Here is an 18,765-nt window from a genome sequence, read left to right as displayed (position 1 = left end):
CATCCACACACATACAAACACACACTCTTTTCTCATGTAAATACTGAGATTGTCTTGGTTGACAAACCTTCTGAGACAATATCCCCTCGCACCCCATTAAGGTCACAAGTGACCACAACTCAGATACACTTTTATATGGAAAAGCACTTCAGCCTGTTGCCTTTCCCCGATATTCCTAGTTAATGGCTTCCCTCACTTCAGTTCCACAAGGCTCAGAGCTCATTGCAAACTTTGGATTTTCTTTCCCAGTCATCATGGAAGTAAGTAATGTAGATTTGAGAATAGCTATTTACAGTTTTATTGGTAGATGAATTAAACTTTCAAATCCACTCATATAAACACACACTAATGTTTCGATTCTGAATCAGATGCAATTAGCACTCGAGGGGGTCTTCATACATAAAAATATTGATTGGGCTAAGTGGCACATATCAATTCCAACAGATTCAGGCAAATCTCTGTGAGATTAAGGCCAGTCTGGTCTGCACCATTCTGTCACATTGAACTGAGATATGATTAGGATGAGCTTAACTGAAAAGAAGGGCATGACCTTTATCTTACCTCACCACAGAAGTCCAATCTATAATGTATTTTGAAGACTTACAAAGTATACAATACTAGATTAACATGGTATACCAATGGATTTATATTTCTATTATGGAAACAAAGCTGTGACTGCTATGCTGTTCTCATCTTTTTTTCCCATTTATTTTTGTGCTATTCTTAACTCCTTAGAAGCCATGCTTTCAGATATGCCATAACTATATTAGATTCAATTAAATTCTTTTTTAAAAAAATATGTAAAGTGTTTTTGCATTAAGTTTGAATTATTTCCCATGACAAACCAGTTTGACATTAAATTTGGTGCAATTATTGGAAAAAAAACACGAGATAATTTTTATGATTCCTTCCATATTGTATTTTGATGTTCTAAGCTGTTGTAGATCAGAACTGTTACTTTATTATCAAGAAATACACTAGTGAGCATATCTTCTAATACAGACAGGAGATAAATGACTTGGTTCTGGGAATGTGTCTTTCTTATCTCATATTGATATATGATACAGTCATATTAATAAGTCTGAAAACTACTTTTATTCTTTCTACACATAAGCAACAAGCAGTATGTGCAAAAGTATGACTTCCAGAAGCTGTAGTGTGTGCATACACACTGATTTTCTTTACAATGAACAGCTACTTCTAATATTTCATAACAGCACGTATACAGACAATGGTCCCAGACATCCACCAAAGCTGCAGTAACGGAAGATAATGCAGGCTTGAGGGTTAAAACGAAGCTGCCACTCAAGAGCTTGCACTCCTCGTCAAGGGACTGTGAGGGTCACCGTCTTCTCCCTGCAGGCAAAGAGAACAGAGCAGTTAGGTCATCTGCACTCTCCACAGCATCTGCAAAGCCTTCTAAAGTCCAGCTAAAGACAGTAGAGATTAAACATGAGAGCATGCAGAAATTTAAAATATCTTCACAGGCTTGCTATCTGTGCTATTTTCTAACAAAGACACTATAATTTTATTTCTATGCTAAACTTAATTAGAATACAATGTCAAAGTCACAGATGTTTTCAACTAAATTGATACTTGAGCTATATTATCAATTAAAAACATGTCAGTTTTAATAAAAATAAGGCTTTAAATCACTAACAATTTCATGTGTTATAAATACAATGGATAGTAACCATTTCTTCCTGGTCATAAAGCATTTTAAAGGTTCTAGTAATTACATAGTTAAGTGTAGAATAATACATTTAACAGTACTTTGGGGACATAACAAACCACAGGTTTCCCAATGTCGTGCTTTGAATGAGAATGGCCCCCACAGGCTCATGTGTTTAAATACTTGGTTTCCAGTTGGAAGAACTATTTGGGAAGGATTAAGAGGTATGTAGAGACAGGCTATGAGGTTTTTATACTCAATTAGTTTTCTGTGCCTCATTGTACCTCAGGGTATAGGTTCTAAGCTACTGCTGCAGTGTCATGCCTGCCTGACTGCTGCTGTGCTCCCCAACATGGAGCCCCAAATTAAACACTTTCTTTTATAAGTTGCTTTGTCCATGATGTTTTGTTATAGCAATTGAAAAGTAAATAAGACATTCATTTAGGGGAAAAAATGTCAGCTAAGACTAGAATCCAGCATCTTACTGGGATGCAGATACTGATGCTCCTATGCAGGTGCCAGTGGCATAGCTTCAGAGAATAACTGTCCATTCAAGGATGGGGAATGGCTCAGTGGTACAGCACTTCCCAAGTATGTTATTCAATCTCTCAGCACCACAAAATGAAAAGAAAAGATAAGGATTCAATATGCTTTTTGAGAAAGAATTATATTTCCAGAAATTTCTAACAGTGACAAAGCTACCTGGCCAATCTTATGTGCAAGAATATTCACCACCACCACCACCACCACCACCACCACCGTTAAAATTGTAAACACTGACACAACAAAACACAGGACTTACCCACTCTACACTCTATTTCAGAACATCATGCAGTATATGGTTAGTGTGTCAATTTAATATGTCAATTTGAAATATTTTTAAAGGCTGTAGCTTGACATTATTTGCTTGAAATATAGTTTGGAATTATATGCCCAAACATTATAAAACAAGTAAATCAAGCTGAACTGTAAATGCCTTACCTCCTACTATTGTCATTCTGTTGGAAGAACACTTAAGATCTATTATTTCCATTTCCCAATAATGCATCATTTTAAAATCAGTCACTATGACAGTCTCTTGAACACATTCTTAATTTAAACTTTATAATATTAGTCAATATCTTCTGACTCCTTCCCCATCATATCTATAATATTGAACCTCAGAAATCTGATTTTTCAAGGGTACAATAAGATATTGTCAAGATACATATTTTAAAAACAATAAACATGAGAATTACAAATTAAAATACATGAAACTGACTGCTAATCAAATCAATGAAGCATATTTCAGAGTTCAGAGAAATTTAATGAATATGCATTCATTTTCTGCAAAGGAAACAATTGAATCTTTCAAAAAATGTGTTCCTAACAATACCAAAAGCTGGTTGGGGAAAACAGTATGTCCCAAAACCCCATGGAGACTCTGGTAATAGAGTTCTTTAACTCAAAACCACCAGGATATCTTTGCTAACTTGCACTGTAAATGTATAAATGGACATTATATTCAGGATGGGCACAATCTTTACTGACTTAAGGGATCTCCCCATGGGCCAGAGCATTATAAAGCTCATTAGGGACAGGCTGGTCTAGAGATGATATCTGAAGTTCATAAAACTTTACTTGAAGAATATCCTAATTTCTAATAAATTTTAACCCCCAAGCATCAACTAACAAAATATGGATCCATAATATTCCATCGGTTTGTGATTCAGATCTGACCTGTGATATGCCCTCAAACATATGTCCACAGTGCAGAGGCTCACGTGCTTTCTGGTACCCTGTTAGTTTCTGAAGCTCCAGGGGCGTGATTGAGAGATTCTCAGCAAATGCCTACAAAATTCTAATTTATCTTGGTATGTGATGTGCTGGTAAGTTAGGATGCTTACTCTGCTAAAACTAGCCCATAGAAGAAGCTGCCATTCTTTTGTTTTTGTGAAGATTTTCATTATCTGTATTTTTCCAACAAGTAAAATGATACCTTCTAGGTACTGAGAACATAGTTCATTTGGTAAAGAGCTTATTTTGCAAGCATGGGGTTTATGAGTTGATTCTCAGAACCCCGTAAAAATCCCAACTTTGGTAGTGTGCACTAATCAAGCAGCACTGGGGTGCAGAGACAGGTGATCCCTTGAGTTCTTCAGCCAGTCAGCCTCACATGATCAATGAGTCAGTTGCAAGCAGTGAGACCCTTTCTTAATGAGGAACTCAGCAACTAAGGCACTCCATGCTGATCTCTGGCACCCTCTGAGACCTAAGATCACAATTCTTGCCTTGCATGGTTTATGAGAATGGAATTCTGCCAGGGAACAATGTGTTACATACACTGCCCCTGGCCTGGAAGTCCACCTACCAGTGATCATGTCAGGTGCTTCAACAACATCTCACCTGATGATCTGTGCACCAAAATAAATGTGAAACATGGCTCATTATTTTCCAACATGATAGTAGATGTTTGAAATGTTCTATATTTCAGAGAGCATTCTAAAGGGATGAAAATATGATGAGTCTCATCTGGGCCATTTCAAAAGTACCCACCATGTTACCTGACCCAAAGCAAATGCTCCAAAAAGAGTGGACCATGTGTATGTGTGTGCACTTTTACCTATTTAATTGTTTAAATGGCCTAAATATAATTTTGATACAAATAAAAAAGTTAAGTAGGAACACCTGCTGCTGTCATTTTCACCATACTTTTTATGCTTATGCAGCAGGTGTTCCTATTTAACTTTTTTATTCATATCAAAATTATATTTAGGCCATTTAAACAATTAAATAAGTAAAAGTGTTTGCTATGAAGACACCCTGTTCTCGGTCTCATATGTCAGCAACTTTCTAATGAGTTTATTCCATGGAAAGATTTTTATGAACATTCCGTATCATGATCCTCTAAGTTCACCATCCAATCTGCTTAAATATTACCTTTTGACTTTCCCAATGGCAAAGGAAGACTTGAAGCTCTTTCCTCTAGTCAGTCTCCCACCAACCCCTCATCAAAAAAGGCACACCACAGGAGACAAGTACATAAATCCATACCACATCCCACCTTGCAAATATATTTATACTAAAATTTTGGTTGAATCGATTATTTTATAGTATAGTAATGATAAATATCATTCAGAATGAAACTATGTGTTTCATTATATATTTTTTTTTTGGCCCTGTATGTTGCTTTCTCTAAGTTGAATGATTTTTTTCATAATTAATTGAATTCAATGCTAGCTACTAATTGTCCTACTGGCTTCAAGAGGTTAAAGCACATCTTGTGGCTGAGTGAGTGCATCTTTAATCCCAGCACTGTGAGGCTGACTAGGTAGGTCTCCGTGAGAGGCCTGCCAAGCTTTACAGTGAACCCCCTGTCTCTGCATTTACATCGCTGTGGAAACTTTTCCAGAACCTCATATCCAACTCATTCACATTTGCACTGACTGACTTCTGTCTCCGATTTCACTCCACTATTATCCTGGGCATGCGCCTGGTTGGTCAGCTGAGCAGCTGTACCGGACACCGCACCAGAGCCACCGCACCAGAGCCACCGCACCAGAGCCACCGCACCAGAGCCACCGCACCAGAGCCACCGCACCAGAGCCACCGCACCAGAGCCACCGCACCAGAGCCACCGCACCAGAGCCACCGCACCAGAGCCGGGGCAGAGAGGAAGAAACTAGACGCTCTGAGTTTTCAGGAACTCGCTCCTCCACCTTGCTTTAGTGATGCAGCCAAGTTCCTTATCGTCAGCTCTTGACCACTCTCTCCACAGGGTCAGTATTTCCAGGCATCTTCCAGGCCTTAAAAGGTAATTTTAAGGTATAACCGCCTCTCAAATGCCTTTCAACTAACACAGCTACCACTAGCTTCTTTGCCCTCCAAGGTCCAGAGGCATCTGTGGCAAATTCCTAGGCCTCTGAGCCCATCACAACAACCTCTGTTAACTCCATCACCATGCCCCATCACTACGACACTATGGCTTCCTGCCTCTAGAGTGCCTGTGTCTTTGCTCTTGCTTTCTCATCCTTGTGAGTTTGTAAACTTAAAGAAATCCTCTTTTCTGTTATTTTAATGTAATTCATGGTAAAAAGAAAATTGTCAATGCTCAATCAGTGATCATTATTTGTGACAAATATTCCCTTTGATGCATTCTGTGTATTTTCTAAATTCTTTCTGATAACCATATCATCAGGTCATCAGAACATGAATCTGTTCAATAAAAGAATCTAAAGAAATGACAAATAAACAGAGGTAATCAGGCTTGCATTCTCTGCTTTGGGACGTCCTCCAAATACCCTCTTGTCTAAATGCAAACAGAAAAAACTAAAATGTAGAGAATTTTCTGTTCTTCAATGATTATTATTCACAATAATGATCTGAAGTATGACCACATTCTAAAGTCTGTTAATCATCAATTCTTTCAATATAATTACAACAGATGTTATCTTTCACATGCCTATTTTGAAGTTTAATTTGTCTTTTACTAAGAGACCCCAGGGAATGAGGACAATTCAGATCCCTTTAGGGAGTTTCCTGAAAATCTATGAACAATACAATCACACGTGTGCGCACATCCTGCCCCTCAGAGGCTGCCAAAGGTCAGAGGTTGCCTTCAGGGGCAAGAGGTCTGACTCAGCTAAGTGACTATCTACGAAAGTCTCCCTTTTTAGAACAACAATTCAAAATCAACTCTCCAAGGCGGGAACTTTTAAGAAATGGTGATTAAGGGCAGTGATGGTTAGCAGCTAAAAGCACCTGCTCTTGAGAGGACCTAGAACACAGTGGCTCAAAAAACCACTCCAAAAGTCATTTCAAGGAATCCAAATTCCTCCTCCAACACCAAAAGTACCAGTCACACCCCTAGTACACACACATACATGAGCACCAGGCACACATGAAGTACACACATACATGGAGTACCAGGCACGTTCATAGCACACACACACATACATGAGCACCAGGCACACATGTAGTATATACACATATAAGTAGGCAAAACACTCCCACACACAAAGTAAATAAATCTAAAAAATGCTTTAACTTAAAAATCTAAAAAGAAATAGTGATGTGCTAAGAATGAGAACCCTTTTTAAGCGGCCATTTTCCCTGGCACTAGGAGCACATCCTTGAGAGGATTGCACAAGTTCCTTTTATGTGAACTTAGCTGTACCCACCTGCCTCAGCTCTAGCCTAAAACCTACTTCAGGGAGCTCAGAGCAGTAGCACCTAAAAGAAAAAGACTGAAACTCAATGTGTGTCTACTGTAAGCAATGGCACTTAGCTATCTGACTTTCCCATAGCTACTTAATTACAGAAAGGAAAGCAAAGAAATATCAAAGAAGAGAAGGTCAGGAGTGGTAATCTTTTGAATACTCCAAGGAAAGATACTGGAAAACAAGCCTCTGGGTTTAGAGATACAAGTACATCAGAAATAAGGAGAGCAGACACCACAGCAATGAGGTAACATTCTATAGAGTACCCATTGGTGCAACTGAGTAAGAATGATTCAAATTAGAAATACATAAAGTTATCACAATTGACAAATACCACTACTATGATTTAACTAGACAACTCAAAAAATAAAAATAAAAAAAGCCGCTGGACTTATTAGGCACTAAATGAAAAAAGATCATTAGAAAAGAGGGGACAACCTAACAAATTATGTTTTCCACAAAACATTAATCAATATGAAGACAAAATGGGAAAAGAGTCTAGTGACCGTAACAATCATCATGGTACAGTGGGTACTCACGCTTCACGAATGCTGATCTACTTAATGTTGCCTTTTAAGCCCCCAAACAGCTTTAGTCCTTAGTCCTCAAACAGCTCTAGGAACTTAAACCACTTGATGTCTCCACTTCATTTATGAAAGCTAAATGACTACTGATAATTTGCCCAAGTTGGGAGACAAAAGAGAGGCTTGTTCACCATCACTGCATTCACTGTACTGTGGGTTTTGCCCAAATATACCACCATAGTACCCACAATGAATGAACAAAATATATAAAACATAGTCTTAAAAATATGCATGACATAAAAATTATAGTGATGGTACTGAACAAATATCTACCCTTTGTTCCTCAATAATAAAGAAAAAAACCACAAGTGACATGCCACAAGTCCTACACTCTGGTTGTTTTCTTCCTTCTGTTTTCTCATATTTTGTTACTCTCTTTTTTTACTCCTAGTCTTCTAATAAAATGATTCTATAGTTTATCTGGAAATTTTAAGGTTGTGAGAACAGCTAGACGATACTGGTAAGGGACCTCATGTACACTGATGTCACAAGCTCTATGTTTGGTGCTTAGCACTAGACAGAATGACAGAACAGTATGGGGGAGCCAAGGACCGCAGGACTCTGTAATGTGAGCATCATCTGTGTGCACACTGGCAACAATGAGAACTTCCTACGGACTCCATACTGGTGAACGTGAAGAGGAACCACAGCTGGACATGTGGCTAGCTGGAACATGAATTGACACAGCTCTTGGGGACAGTAATTTTTCTGAGTTAAAATAGAACTCTGGTAATTCATTAACAAAATTAGTCACTAGGCCACCGTATAGTTGAATATGGAAGAACACTGGAAGTTACCCAGGTGTAAATACATTTTAGAACACGCTTAAAAGTTATGTACTGGGGAAGGAGAGATGGTTTTGTAGCTAAAAGCACTTGCCACTCTCCCAAGGATGCAGGTTCACTTGCAAGGTTCTTTAAAAATTAAAAAAAACTACACTTAGTAAACACTTAAATGTGTGACATATAGCGATTCAATGAGAAAAAGACATATCACCAATCCAGCAGACAAATGACATACACAGAACTTTTCCATATAGAACATGACATGCATACATAGATCACATGTACACATGTAATATTTCTTCCATACTTATAGTGCAGAACAACTTGCAAACATTTAGATTCTGCTTTCTCATTGTCGCCTCCCCACCACCTCTGAGACACTTGGCTGCAGCTTTCTTAAAATGAGGGGAAAATAATCAGTAACTCTGTCACAGCCACACTAAGCACATGCTATGTCACATACATGGCCTCTGGCCATGCCAGGACACTTGGGGCTGGCCATGACAGCTGTTACTGGCAGTAGAGTTCCAGAGATGTGTGCCATCTAATGATGTGGTTGCTTGAATTTTTAACCATGTATGTCTATCAATTGTATTTGGAGTCATGGAAGCAGAAGCAAAGAAATAGCTCAGTGGTTAGCTTGTTATAGCACAGGCTAGGGAGGGAAAGGAGATAAAGCAAGGGTGGGAGGCTGACTGGATGGCAAAACCTCATTCTATAAAATATTCACATGGCAGGCATATGTGACTTAATGAGCCCGCAGAGGAATTAGCAACTTGCCCCATCAAGTGAAAACATGCATTCTCCCCACACACTCAGATAATCTCTCTTCCAGGGAATTATCTAAAAGGGAAGAGTGAGCAGAGATCCACGGGTGTCATTCAATAATAGCTCAGTCAGTTAATAGCTCACTGTCAGTTAATCCCACAGGGACCTGAATGGCTGTGCTGGCTGTGACCTTAAGCAAACTACTCATCACTTCTCTGCCTCAGTTTCTTTCTCTCTAAAATAAAGGTCAGAGTACATATCTTAGAGAGTGCTGGGAGCATTACGTGAGATGCTGTACAGCATAGCATCTGCAGCCACCACTCGAGAGCATTTATGTAGATTACCCACTCGGTAGGGTAAACCTCACTAAGAATCTCCACCTCATTCTGCACTGAAGTTATGGAACACTCAATTTAGCTTTTAAAATTATTCAGAAGTAAACCTATGTGATATAGTGTGACAGTCTCTCAATCTCAATTAGCACTACACTAATTAACAAAGCCATTTTATACAGGACAGTGAGTCACATTTCTCTTCCTCCTCCTCACTCCCTGGTGTGTTGGAAGGGTGATTGAGTGTCTAATTACTTCTTAATTGAAAGCGCATATACATCATTTTTCAATAGTTCAAGCTTAATTCTTTTAGTCCAGAAATCAGAGTCAAGGAAATTAAATTGAATTGGGATTTGGGCAGCTATTATGAGAAAGGGTTTGATTGCACTGTGTCTCATTATAAGTAAGGGTGGGTTTTCACCTTATTTCCTATGTAAATATTCAGGTGCCAAAATGTGCCACAAATGAGTAATTGTGATGTTAGCAACATTTTTATTCTTATTTCTTTTCTTTAGCATTACAATGATTTCTTTACTGTGATCCGCTAATTATAATCACTCTTCTGTAAAAAAAAAAAAAACTACTGATATTTAAAAAATATGACATTAATGAGGCATAGCTGCCCTCTTGAAAACTCAGAATGAACTTGCAGGCCTGCAGAAAGCTCACTGTTGTTTTCCTGCAGCACAAAGGTGTAGGAATCATCAGCTGTGAGCAGGAGGACCACGCAAATCTGAGAACATTGAAAATACAACCATTAGTGTTCATCAGAAATATATATATTAGCCGAGAATATGAGGAACACCATGAAAAGGCAGGCATCCGAGCACGGAGCAGTAGGCACAGTACTTCATGAAGGTGGACCCTTTAGATCACTTTTCTTTCTACATATGAGGAGTAGCCATTTGGAATCATTTAGTTAAGGACCTCTAGTCAGGCAAAAAGTCTACAGAGTGTCTTGAGATCCAGTTCGGTCCCATACTCCTTGAAGCTTCTGAAAGTATTGTATATTCCATAGACAAGCACTGAAGACCTTGCGTTCTTCTGAAGCGCACCACAGAATGAACGAAGGGAACTCAGAACGGCAAGGATGGTCAGAACACAGACTATGCACAGGGCTTGTTGTAATGCCTGGGAATGGAAACTAAAGCCATCTGAAGGTGTCGCGGCTTTATGGTCTCAGCAATTTCATCTGAGAAGCTGGGATATAGTGATATATTCTCAACAAGGGAAATCTCTATATAATCTTCAGAAATATTTCAGATTCTTCCAAAAGTACTGGGATTAGATTGTTGAAGGTCTGTTATGAAAACAATTAACATGGATGCTTAAGTAAAATTAAAATAATTAGAAAATTAAGCAGACCTTTATGTATTTACCATTTAAACAAAGATAACAATAAGAACCTCTAAAATTTATAGTTAAAAGCAATCATAGCTGGGCGGTGGTGGCTCACGCCTTTAATCTCAGCACTTGGGAGGCAGAGGCAGGTGGATTTCTGAGTTCGAGGCCAGCCTGGTCTACAGAGTGAGTTCCAGGACAGCCAGGGCTACACAGAGAAACCCTGTCTCGAAAAAACAAAACAAAACAAAACAAAACAAAAAAAACAAAAAAAAACAAAAGCAATCATTTCTCTCTGTTCATATTTCCACTAAATTAGATGGCCTCTTAGCCTTGGGAGGCTCATGTCAGCATCCCCTGTCCTCTTACAAGATTTCTTCTATGTATATTTGAATGGTCTAAATGTTTCTGTTCTCCCACTTCTTACAGGGTTGGTATTTGGAAGTAGAGTCTGCAAGGGGAGGTTAGGTCATGGAGGCAGAGGCCATGTGACTGGGATTGGTACAATCCTGAAAGAGACTACAAACCTAAGCAGTCCCTTCCTCATGTTGGGAGGAAGGGATGGTTCTGTATCCAAGGACAAGGACAAGCCCAGGCACTGTCTTCTGTCACCTTATCCTGAGGTTGGCTCAACGTCTCCAAAGCTATCTCACTCTTGGGATTTCGCCAGAGAGGCCCAAGTAAACAAACTTACTAAGCCTTTCCCCTTCAGAAGAGGACTTCCACCCCATACAGAGGAATCAGAATGAATCCCTCTCCCTACAAGGCTCCCATTCTTTCCTTGCTGATGCAATGACATTTCTCTTTTACTCTGAGGCACAGCCTATAAAGGCTGAGCAGTGCCCCCATCCCTGAGACTGCAGGTTTCTCAGGTACTTCCTGCATGTAAGCAGTATGCTATATAGTATTAGAAAGTGGAACACTGGCCGGATAGGGGTTAGTGCCCTTAACCTGGACCTTAATCTGTACATAAATGAGATAAAAAAAAAAAAGTACTGACAAAGTAAGTCAGGGGATCCATCCACTTTGACCCGTTTCTCTACTTCTTCAGTAATGGTTAATATCAGGCAACATAATACTGGCTAACGCAAACCAATTCTCCAAAGCTCGTTTCAAAAGATTCCATAGTTAACAGCTAGAACTCTAAAGCCACATGTTAATAATATTACCTTTAATTATGAGCTGCAAAAAAAAAAAAAAAAAAAGACAGGAAACCACCCCTGCCACTGGTAAGCATTGTCAGTCAGTCCCAATACTCTTACCCACTGTGCTCATAGGGGAATTCAAAATCTTTTTTTTATTATTATTATTAGATATTCTTTATTTACATGTAAATTTCTCCTTTCCCAGTTTCCCCTCCAACAAACAAACAAACAAACAAACAAAAACAACAAGAACAAACCCCTGTTGCCTCCTCCCTCCCCATGCGTGCCACCCCACCCTCTCCCACTTATTGGCCCTGGCATTTCCCTACACTGGGGCACAGAACCTTCACAGGGCCGAGGTCCTTTCCTCCAATTGATGACCGAATTTGCAATCCTCTACTATACACATGCTGCCAGAACAATCGGACCCACCATGTGCAGTATTTGGTTGGTGGTTGAGACCCTGGAAGCTCTGAGGGTACTAGTTAGTTTATATTGTTGTTCATCCTAAGGGGCTGCAAACCCCTCAGCTCCATAGGTCCTTTCTCTAACTCCTCTACCGGGGACCATGTACTCAGTTCAATGTATGGCTGCGAGCCTCCACATCTGCATTAGTCAGGTACTGTCAGAGCCTCCCAGGAGATAGCTATATTTACGCTGGCTTGTCCTTCCTTCAGTTTCTGCTCCGTAGTTAATCTCTGAAGCTCCTTCCATGGGTATTTGGTTCCCCCTTTTAAGAAGGAATGAAATGTCCACCTTTTGGTCTACCTTCTTCTTGAGTTTTTTGTGGTTTGTGGGTTGTTCTTCCTGTATTTCAAACTTCTGGGCTAATAACCACTTATCAGAGAGTGCATACCATGTGTGTTCTTTTGTGATTGGGTTACCTCACTCAGGATGATATTCTCCAGATCCATCCATTTTCCTAAGAATTTCATAAATTCATTGTTTTTAATAGCTGAGTAGTACTCCATTGTGTAGATGTACCACAATTTCTGTATCCATTCCTCTGTTGAGGGACATCTGGGTTGTTTCCAGGTTCTGGCTCTTATAAATAAGACTGCTATGAACATAGTGGAGCATGTGTCCTTATTGCATGTTGGAGCATCTTTTGGGTATATGCCCAGGAGTAGTATAGCTGGGTCCTCTGGTAGAACTATGTCTCATTTCTGGAGGAACCGCCAAACTGATTTGCAGAGTGGTTGTACCAGTTTGCATCCCACCAGCAATCAAGTAATGTTCCTCTTTCTCCACAACCTCTCCAGCATCTGCTGTCACCTGAGCTTTTTATCCTAGCCAATCTGACTGGTGTGAGGTGGAATCTCAGGGTTGTTTTGATTTGCATTTGCCTGATGACTAAGGATGTTGAACACTTCTTTAGGTGCTTCTCAGCCATTCGGTGTCCATCAGTTGAGAATTCTTTGTTTAGCTCTGTACCCCATTTTTAATAGAATTATTTGGTTCTCTGGAGTCTAACTTCTTGAGTTCTTTGTATACATTGGATATTAGCCCTCTATCAGATATAGGGTTGGCAAAGATCTTTTCCCAATTTGTTGGTTGCCGTTTTGTCCTAGGAATTCAAAATCTTTACCGCTCTCCACACAGCTCCTGCCAACTGACTGGAGCTGATGAGTGAGTTTGGGTGCTATTATCTGTGTCTTTCCTTAGCAGGTTTATGGAGAATGCGTACACCAGTTTTGCATAATCTGATGCTGTCTTTGCAGGCAGTGATGACAGATACGGAGACACTATACAGCTTTGGAAGCTATCGGGGGGCAAATATGCAGACATGAGTGATGAATTAGAACTATGGGGTTAGGTGAGAAAGCCAGGGTCCCACGTGGCCCACCTTTGAACATCAGCCAGCAGAGACCCATGCCTGTAGGAAGGAATACAGTCAAGAGTCTACAGAGCCCCTTAGCACACGTAAATGAAAAGAGGACACCCTGGATCTGCCCTTCCTCTCCTAGAGACAGGAGGAACCAGAAGGTCTCTGGTCCCTACATGTGCTAGTTGTGCTGATCCTCACCACTGGGGGTCTTCTAGAGCCACATAGAATGCTTTAGATTCCCTCGCGCTTACCAATCAGCAAGCTGCTACTGCTCTCAGGTTAAACCCGTGCAGAGGTGTATCCTATACCAGATTGCCTTGTACCTTGACATAGTAAATGCTCTTAGAAGTCTTACATAGAGAAAACCAAGCTGACGGAACACTTTACACACGGACTTAATTCCAGCACATATGAATTCACACTTTAGTGGAGAATAACAAGACACTATGAGAAGACCAAATTAACTACAAGTTAAATGAATGTAGGTCTACACTCCAGTAAATAGAGAAAGGCTAATAATGCCTAGGCTAGTAATGCATTACTTAGGAAAGACTTCATGGAGGAAAACTGTGGCCCCTCAAATCTGTATTCAAATTGTCAGAAGCCAGTAGAATACTGAGGACTGCCCGATGGTGAGTTCCTGGGGTTTCAGGCTGGGGCGGGGGTGATCCTAAAAGGGAAAACGGCTTAGCAATGAAATTCCTATAGTCATCAGCTTACTCAGGAGGCTCAGTTGCATATAGTCCACCTGACTTTCTAGCAAATTCTCTGGGTTTTTCTAACTAAGAAAATTTCAAGCAAATTACTAATCCTACCTTGATTATATTTTCCCTTAGCGATTTGATCGGAATGGAATGCTAGTGTGGAGTTACTTTCTCTATGGTTGTGCTTCCATAGTGCCCTGTGCTACAGATGCATGCAGGAGCCAAGAGAAAAGATCCTCTTAAAATCCTGATCAAGGAGCATGTTATTTGTGAGGGATTCTGCACTCATTTCTAGCACTTGTGGCAATTTCCTGAAATTATATTTTTGGCTTTTTCCTTTTCTAGCTAGAGACTTACTGCAAAACCCCACTAGCTTGAGCCCCTGCTTACTTCCCTCCGGCCTCTTCTCTCCTTGGCCATGGCAGAAAGTTAAGAGAGAAGAGCATTCATTACACAAGCCCAGGAGTCAAAGGCACCCAATGGCTCTGCTGGAGATGGCCTAGTGCAGCCAGGTTCCCATCAGCACTGAACAGGAAGGACCTGGGAGGATTCTAATCCACAGTAGCACGAAAGCATACTCTAAGGACCAACCCTCTTATCTATAGGGCAAGGCTGCTTTACAGCTCCTAGAAGTAAATTCTTTCCTTGGCTGATATATGTCCTCTTAGATGCCTATTTAGAACCATTTCTTTTCCTTTTTTTGGTTTTCCGAGACAGGGTTTCTCTGTGTAGCCCTGGCTGTCCTGGAACTCACTCTGTAGACCAGACTGGCCTCGAACTCAGAAATCCACCTGCCTCTGCCTCCCACACACTGGGATTAAAGGCGTGCGCCACTGCCGCCCAGCTTAGAGCCATTTCTGGGTGCAAGAATCTTTTCTTTTCTTCTTATCAAATGGCTTTTTAAATTGTCAGATAAGAAAAAAAATTAAATCTCTTCAGAATTTTTATACACAGTAAATTATTAACATTTCTAAAGAGATAAAAAGGTAAAGAGACATTTCAAGACAGGAATTCCTTGCCTATTGCATTAATTCAGAAGAGAGCCCATGCAGCTTTGATATCTCCACCCTCAAGCTAAGAATCATTTTATATCATAGAATCAAAACCTAAGAGATGCTTTAGGCATCCCTGGAGTTTAGGCATGTGATGGCTCTTCCTGGTTGTCAACCTGACTACATCTGGAACCAACTACAATCCAAAAATGAGGGCACATTTGTGATTTAGATCTTAAGGCTAGAACATATTTCTGACCCAGATCTTGACTTAGATTACTGAAATCATTCTGAAAGCTTTGAGAGAATTCTGTTAGATCCAGTAAACAGAAAACAGCCCTACCTGTGGAGCTATGCTGGCCCCGGACACCATGTTACATGGTTTGAGCTGAGCCCGGACACCATGTTACATGGTTTGAGCTGATCCCGGACACCATGTTACATGGTTTGACCTGATCCCGGACACCATGCTGCATGGTTTGAGCTGGCCCCGGACACCATGCTGCATGGTTTGAGCTGATCCCGGACACCATGTTACATGGTTTGAGCTGGCCCCGGACACCATGCTACGTGGTTTGAGCTGGTCCCGGACACCATGCTACGTGGTTTGAGCTGGTCCCGGACACCATGTTACGTGGTTTGAGCTGATCCCGGACACCATGTTACATGGTTTGAGCTGATCCCGGACACCATGCTGCATGGTTTGAGCTGACCCCGGACACCATGCTACATGGTTTGAGCTGGCCCCGGACACCATGCTGCATGGTTTGAGCTGGCCCCGGACACCATGCTACATGGTTTGAGCTGGCCCCGGACACCATGCTGCATGGTTTGAGCTGATCCCGGACACCATGTTACATGGTTTGAGCTGGCCCCAGACACCATGTTACATGGTTTGAGCTGGCCCCGGACACCATGCTGCATGGTTTGAGCTGATCCCGGACACCAACTTACATGGTTTGAGGCAAGTGCTGCTGACTGAAATGGCTTTCATCTTCTCCTTCATCCTAGACGGATAACAGGTTGGCTGCAACCCTAAGACTCTCCTTCCCTTCCACACATGGTCTTCCCTGTCCTATAAGGACTTGTGCTTTTCTAGCCTAGAATCCCTTCTGGTTACAGAAGAAAACAGATGTGAAACCAATGCTGGATATTGCCTTATCAAAGTTCAGAAGACAAAACCATTAACTGCAAAAGCACATTTTTTGGGAAATTTTCAACATAATCAAGGATGGCTCAAAGACCAAAAAAAAAAAAAAAAAAAAAAAAAAAAAAAAAAAGAAAGAAAGAAAAAATGGCAGCAATTCACAAAAGGATTATTCTGGGATGTTTGCTGGTCTTCCTTCTTTTTCAGTTTATTGTTGCTGTTTTAATAATAGAAAGAACATTTAATGGGAGAAAGAAACATGTATAAATTGGTGCTTGCAGAAAATAAATCATTGTGATATATTGCCATTAGTGGAAACATGGATTAATGATATTTGAATCTGGGTGATCTACTCTGTGACCAGTCCAAGTGGCTTTTAAATTGGGCCAACACTAAATAAAAAAGCCATATAACTATTTTCCAGAAGCCATATAACTATTTATATTACGATATCAGGCATGATGTGTAAACTGGACCCCAAACCTGGTCTTATTATTTACTGCTGTTACTAAGATTTGGTTTTCCTAAGCCCAATTTTTAAAAATTCAAAGAATAATTAAGCTACAGCAATTAGCTGCCTGCTTGCAGAGGACCCGGGTTTGGTTTCCAGCTCACACGCCAGAATGCTCACAACCTCCTATGATGCCAGTTCCAAAGAATCTGAAGCCCTCTGTGGGCCTCCATGGGCACCTGCACATATGCAGCATGCACTCACACACACACACAAATAAAAACTTCAATGAATAATGGACCTCATAGTAGCAGTGGTCTCCCTGAAATGTGAGCCATCACTGCTGAACCAAAGCATTCCTAGCACCTTGGTGAATTACATGCTAATTCGATAAACAACTACCAGGTAGGTAGGTCTTCATTCATACTTTCTTTTTTTTTTTTTTTAAAGATTTACTTATTATTATACATAAGTACACTGTAGCTGTCTTTAGACACACCAGAAGAGGGCATCAGATCTCATGATGGGGTGGTTGTGAGCCACCATGTGGTTGCTGGGATTTGAACTCGCTACCTTCGGAAGAGCAGTCGGTGCACTTACCCGCTGAGCCATCTCGCCAGCCCCTTCACTCATACTTTCAAATGCTAATATAAAACGGTCTCAGATTCCTTATGGAAATAATAATTCTTTTTATCAAAGCCCTGCAGATGTCCAGAAATGGCACATTTTAAAAACCTGTCATTTTAATTCTAAAACTAAAGTTATTTCAAATAGCACAGCTGAAATAAATCTGAATTATTTTAAGCATTTTTAAGAGAACAACTATCATGGAATTTTCCCACTCTTTAGTTCTAAGAGATTAAATGAAACATTCATGCATTAAATTCAAAGTCTGACTATCAAATAATTTCACTTTAATAAAAATGTGAATTATGTGCCTTAGGGTATTATTTTATATCAAACAAAAAGAAAACATCCATAAGTCTGATTTTCCAATATAACTTTATGTGGAACTAAGACTACATTTATATTATGCATTTCAAGACAAAAGGATAATGATGCATCCGTAAAAGGACAAAGTCAGAATTTAAAAATCTGAAGGATTTTCCCCTTTGAAAACAAATATCTCAATTGTAACTACTTTAAAACTTAGAAAAAGTAAATATCATTGTTCTATCAAATAATTAAGGATTTAACATGTACAAAATCTCAGTAGCAGCATGAGATTTTTGTATCTGTGTAGGATAAAGACAGAGAGACAAAGGACACAAAGAGCCCAGTGACGAATGTTTAGATACTCAGAAGCAACTCTGGTCTAGGACCAGATATGAATCAAACACTCAGGGCAATAATCTCATGTCACTAAAATTGTCACTTACATTAATTATATTCACAGAGAGAATACCAGTTACAGTCTTACTAGGAAAGCCTAGTAAGCTCCCACTAACCAGTCCTTTGCTCCCCTCTATGCTCTGAAAGGGCCTCTTCTTGTAGGTCTATCCTCTCCTTCGGTTGGGTCTTTTCCAACTGCCATTGCCACCTACTGACTAATCATGCATCATTTTCAAAACAAAGCAAGGCACAGTCAGGTCCAATCTGTAAGTCGGCGTCCCATTCTTCCTTCATCTTGGAACACTTGCTCTTCACAAAAGTTGTCTCAGTGTATGCTCTGGGTTGCAGCCTTCAAGGTTCCAAGTCTTCAACACTCAAATCTGTCCCAGAGAACAAGCTGCTCAGAACCTGTCCCAGAGCTCAGCGGCTGTCCCAGAGAACAGGCTGCTCAGCGGCTGTCCCAGAGAACAGGCTGCTCAGCGGCTG

At 40.3% G+C, this 18,765-nt stretch overlaps 1 protein-coding gene across 1 annotated transcript in view; it reads right to left on the bottom strand.

Moving 5' to 3' along the window:
• Positions 1-281: 281 nt before the first annotated feature.
• Ca8 (carbonic anhydrase 8) overlaps positions 282-18,765 on the bottom strand; it is a 96,499-nt gene continuing 78,015 nt past the window's right edge. The window contains exon 9 of the mRNA XM_031366678.1: positions 282-1,356. The gene's annotated coding sequence lies outside the window, so the exon portion shown is untranslated. The remainder of the gene's footprint in view (positions 1,357-18,765) is intronic.

The sequence above is a fragment of the Mastomys coucha genome, unplaced genomic scaffold (genome assembly GCF_008632895.1).
Source record: "Mastomys coucha isolate ucsf_1 unplaced genomic scaffold, UCSF_Mcou_1 pScaffold14, whole genome shotgun sequence".
Lineage (NCBI taxonomy): Eukaryota > Metazoa > Chordata > Mammalia > Rodentia > Muridae > Mastomys > Mastomys coucha.
Note: the sequence above shows the minus strand (reverse complement) of the source record. Positions and strands in the feature narration are given on the sequence as shown.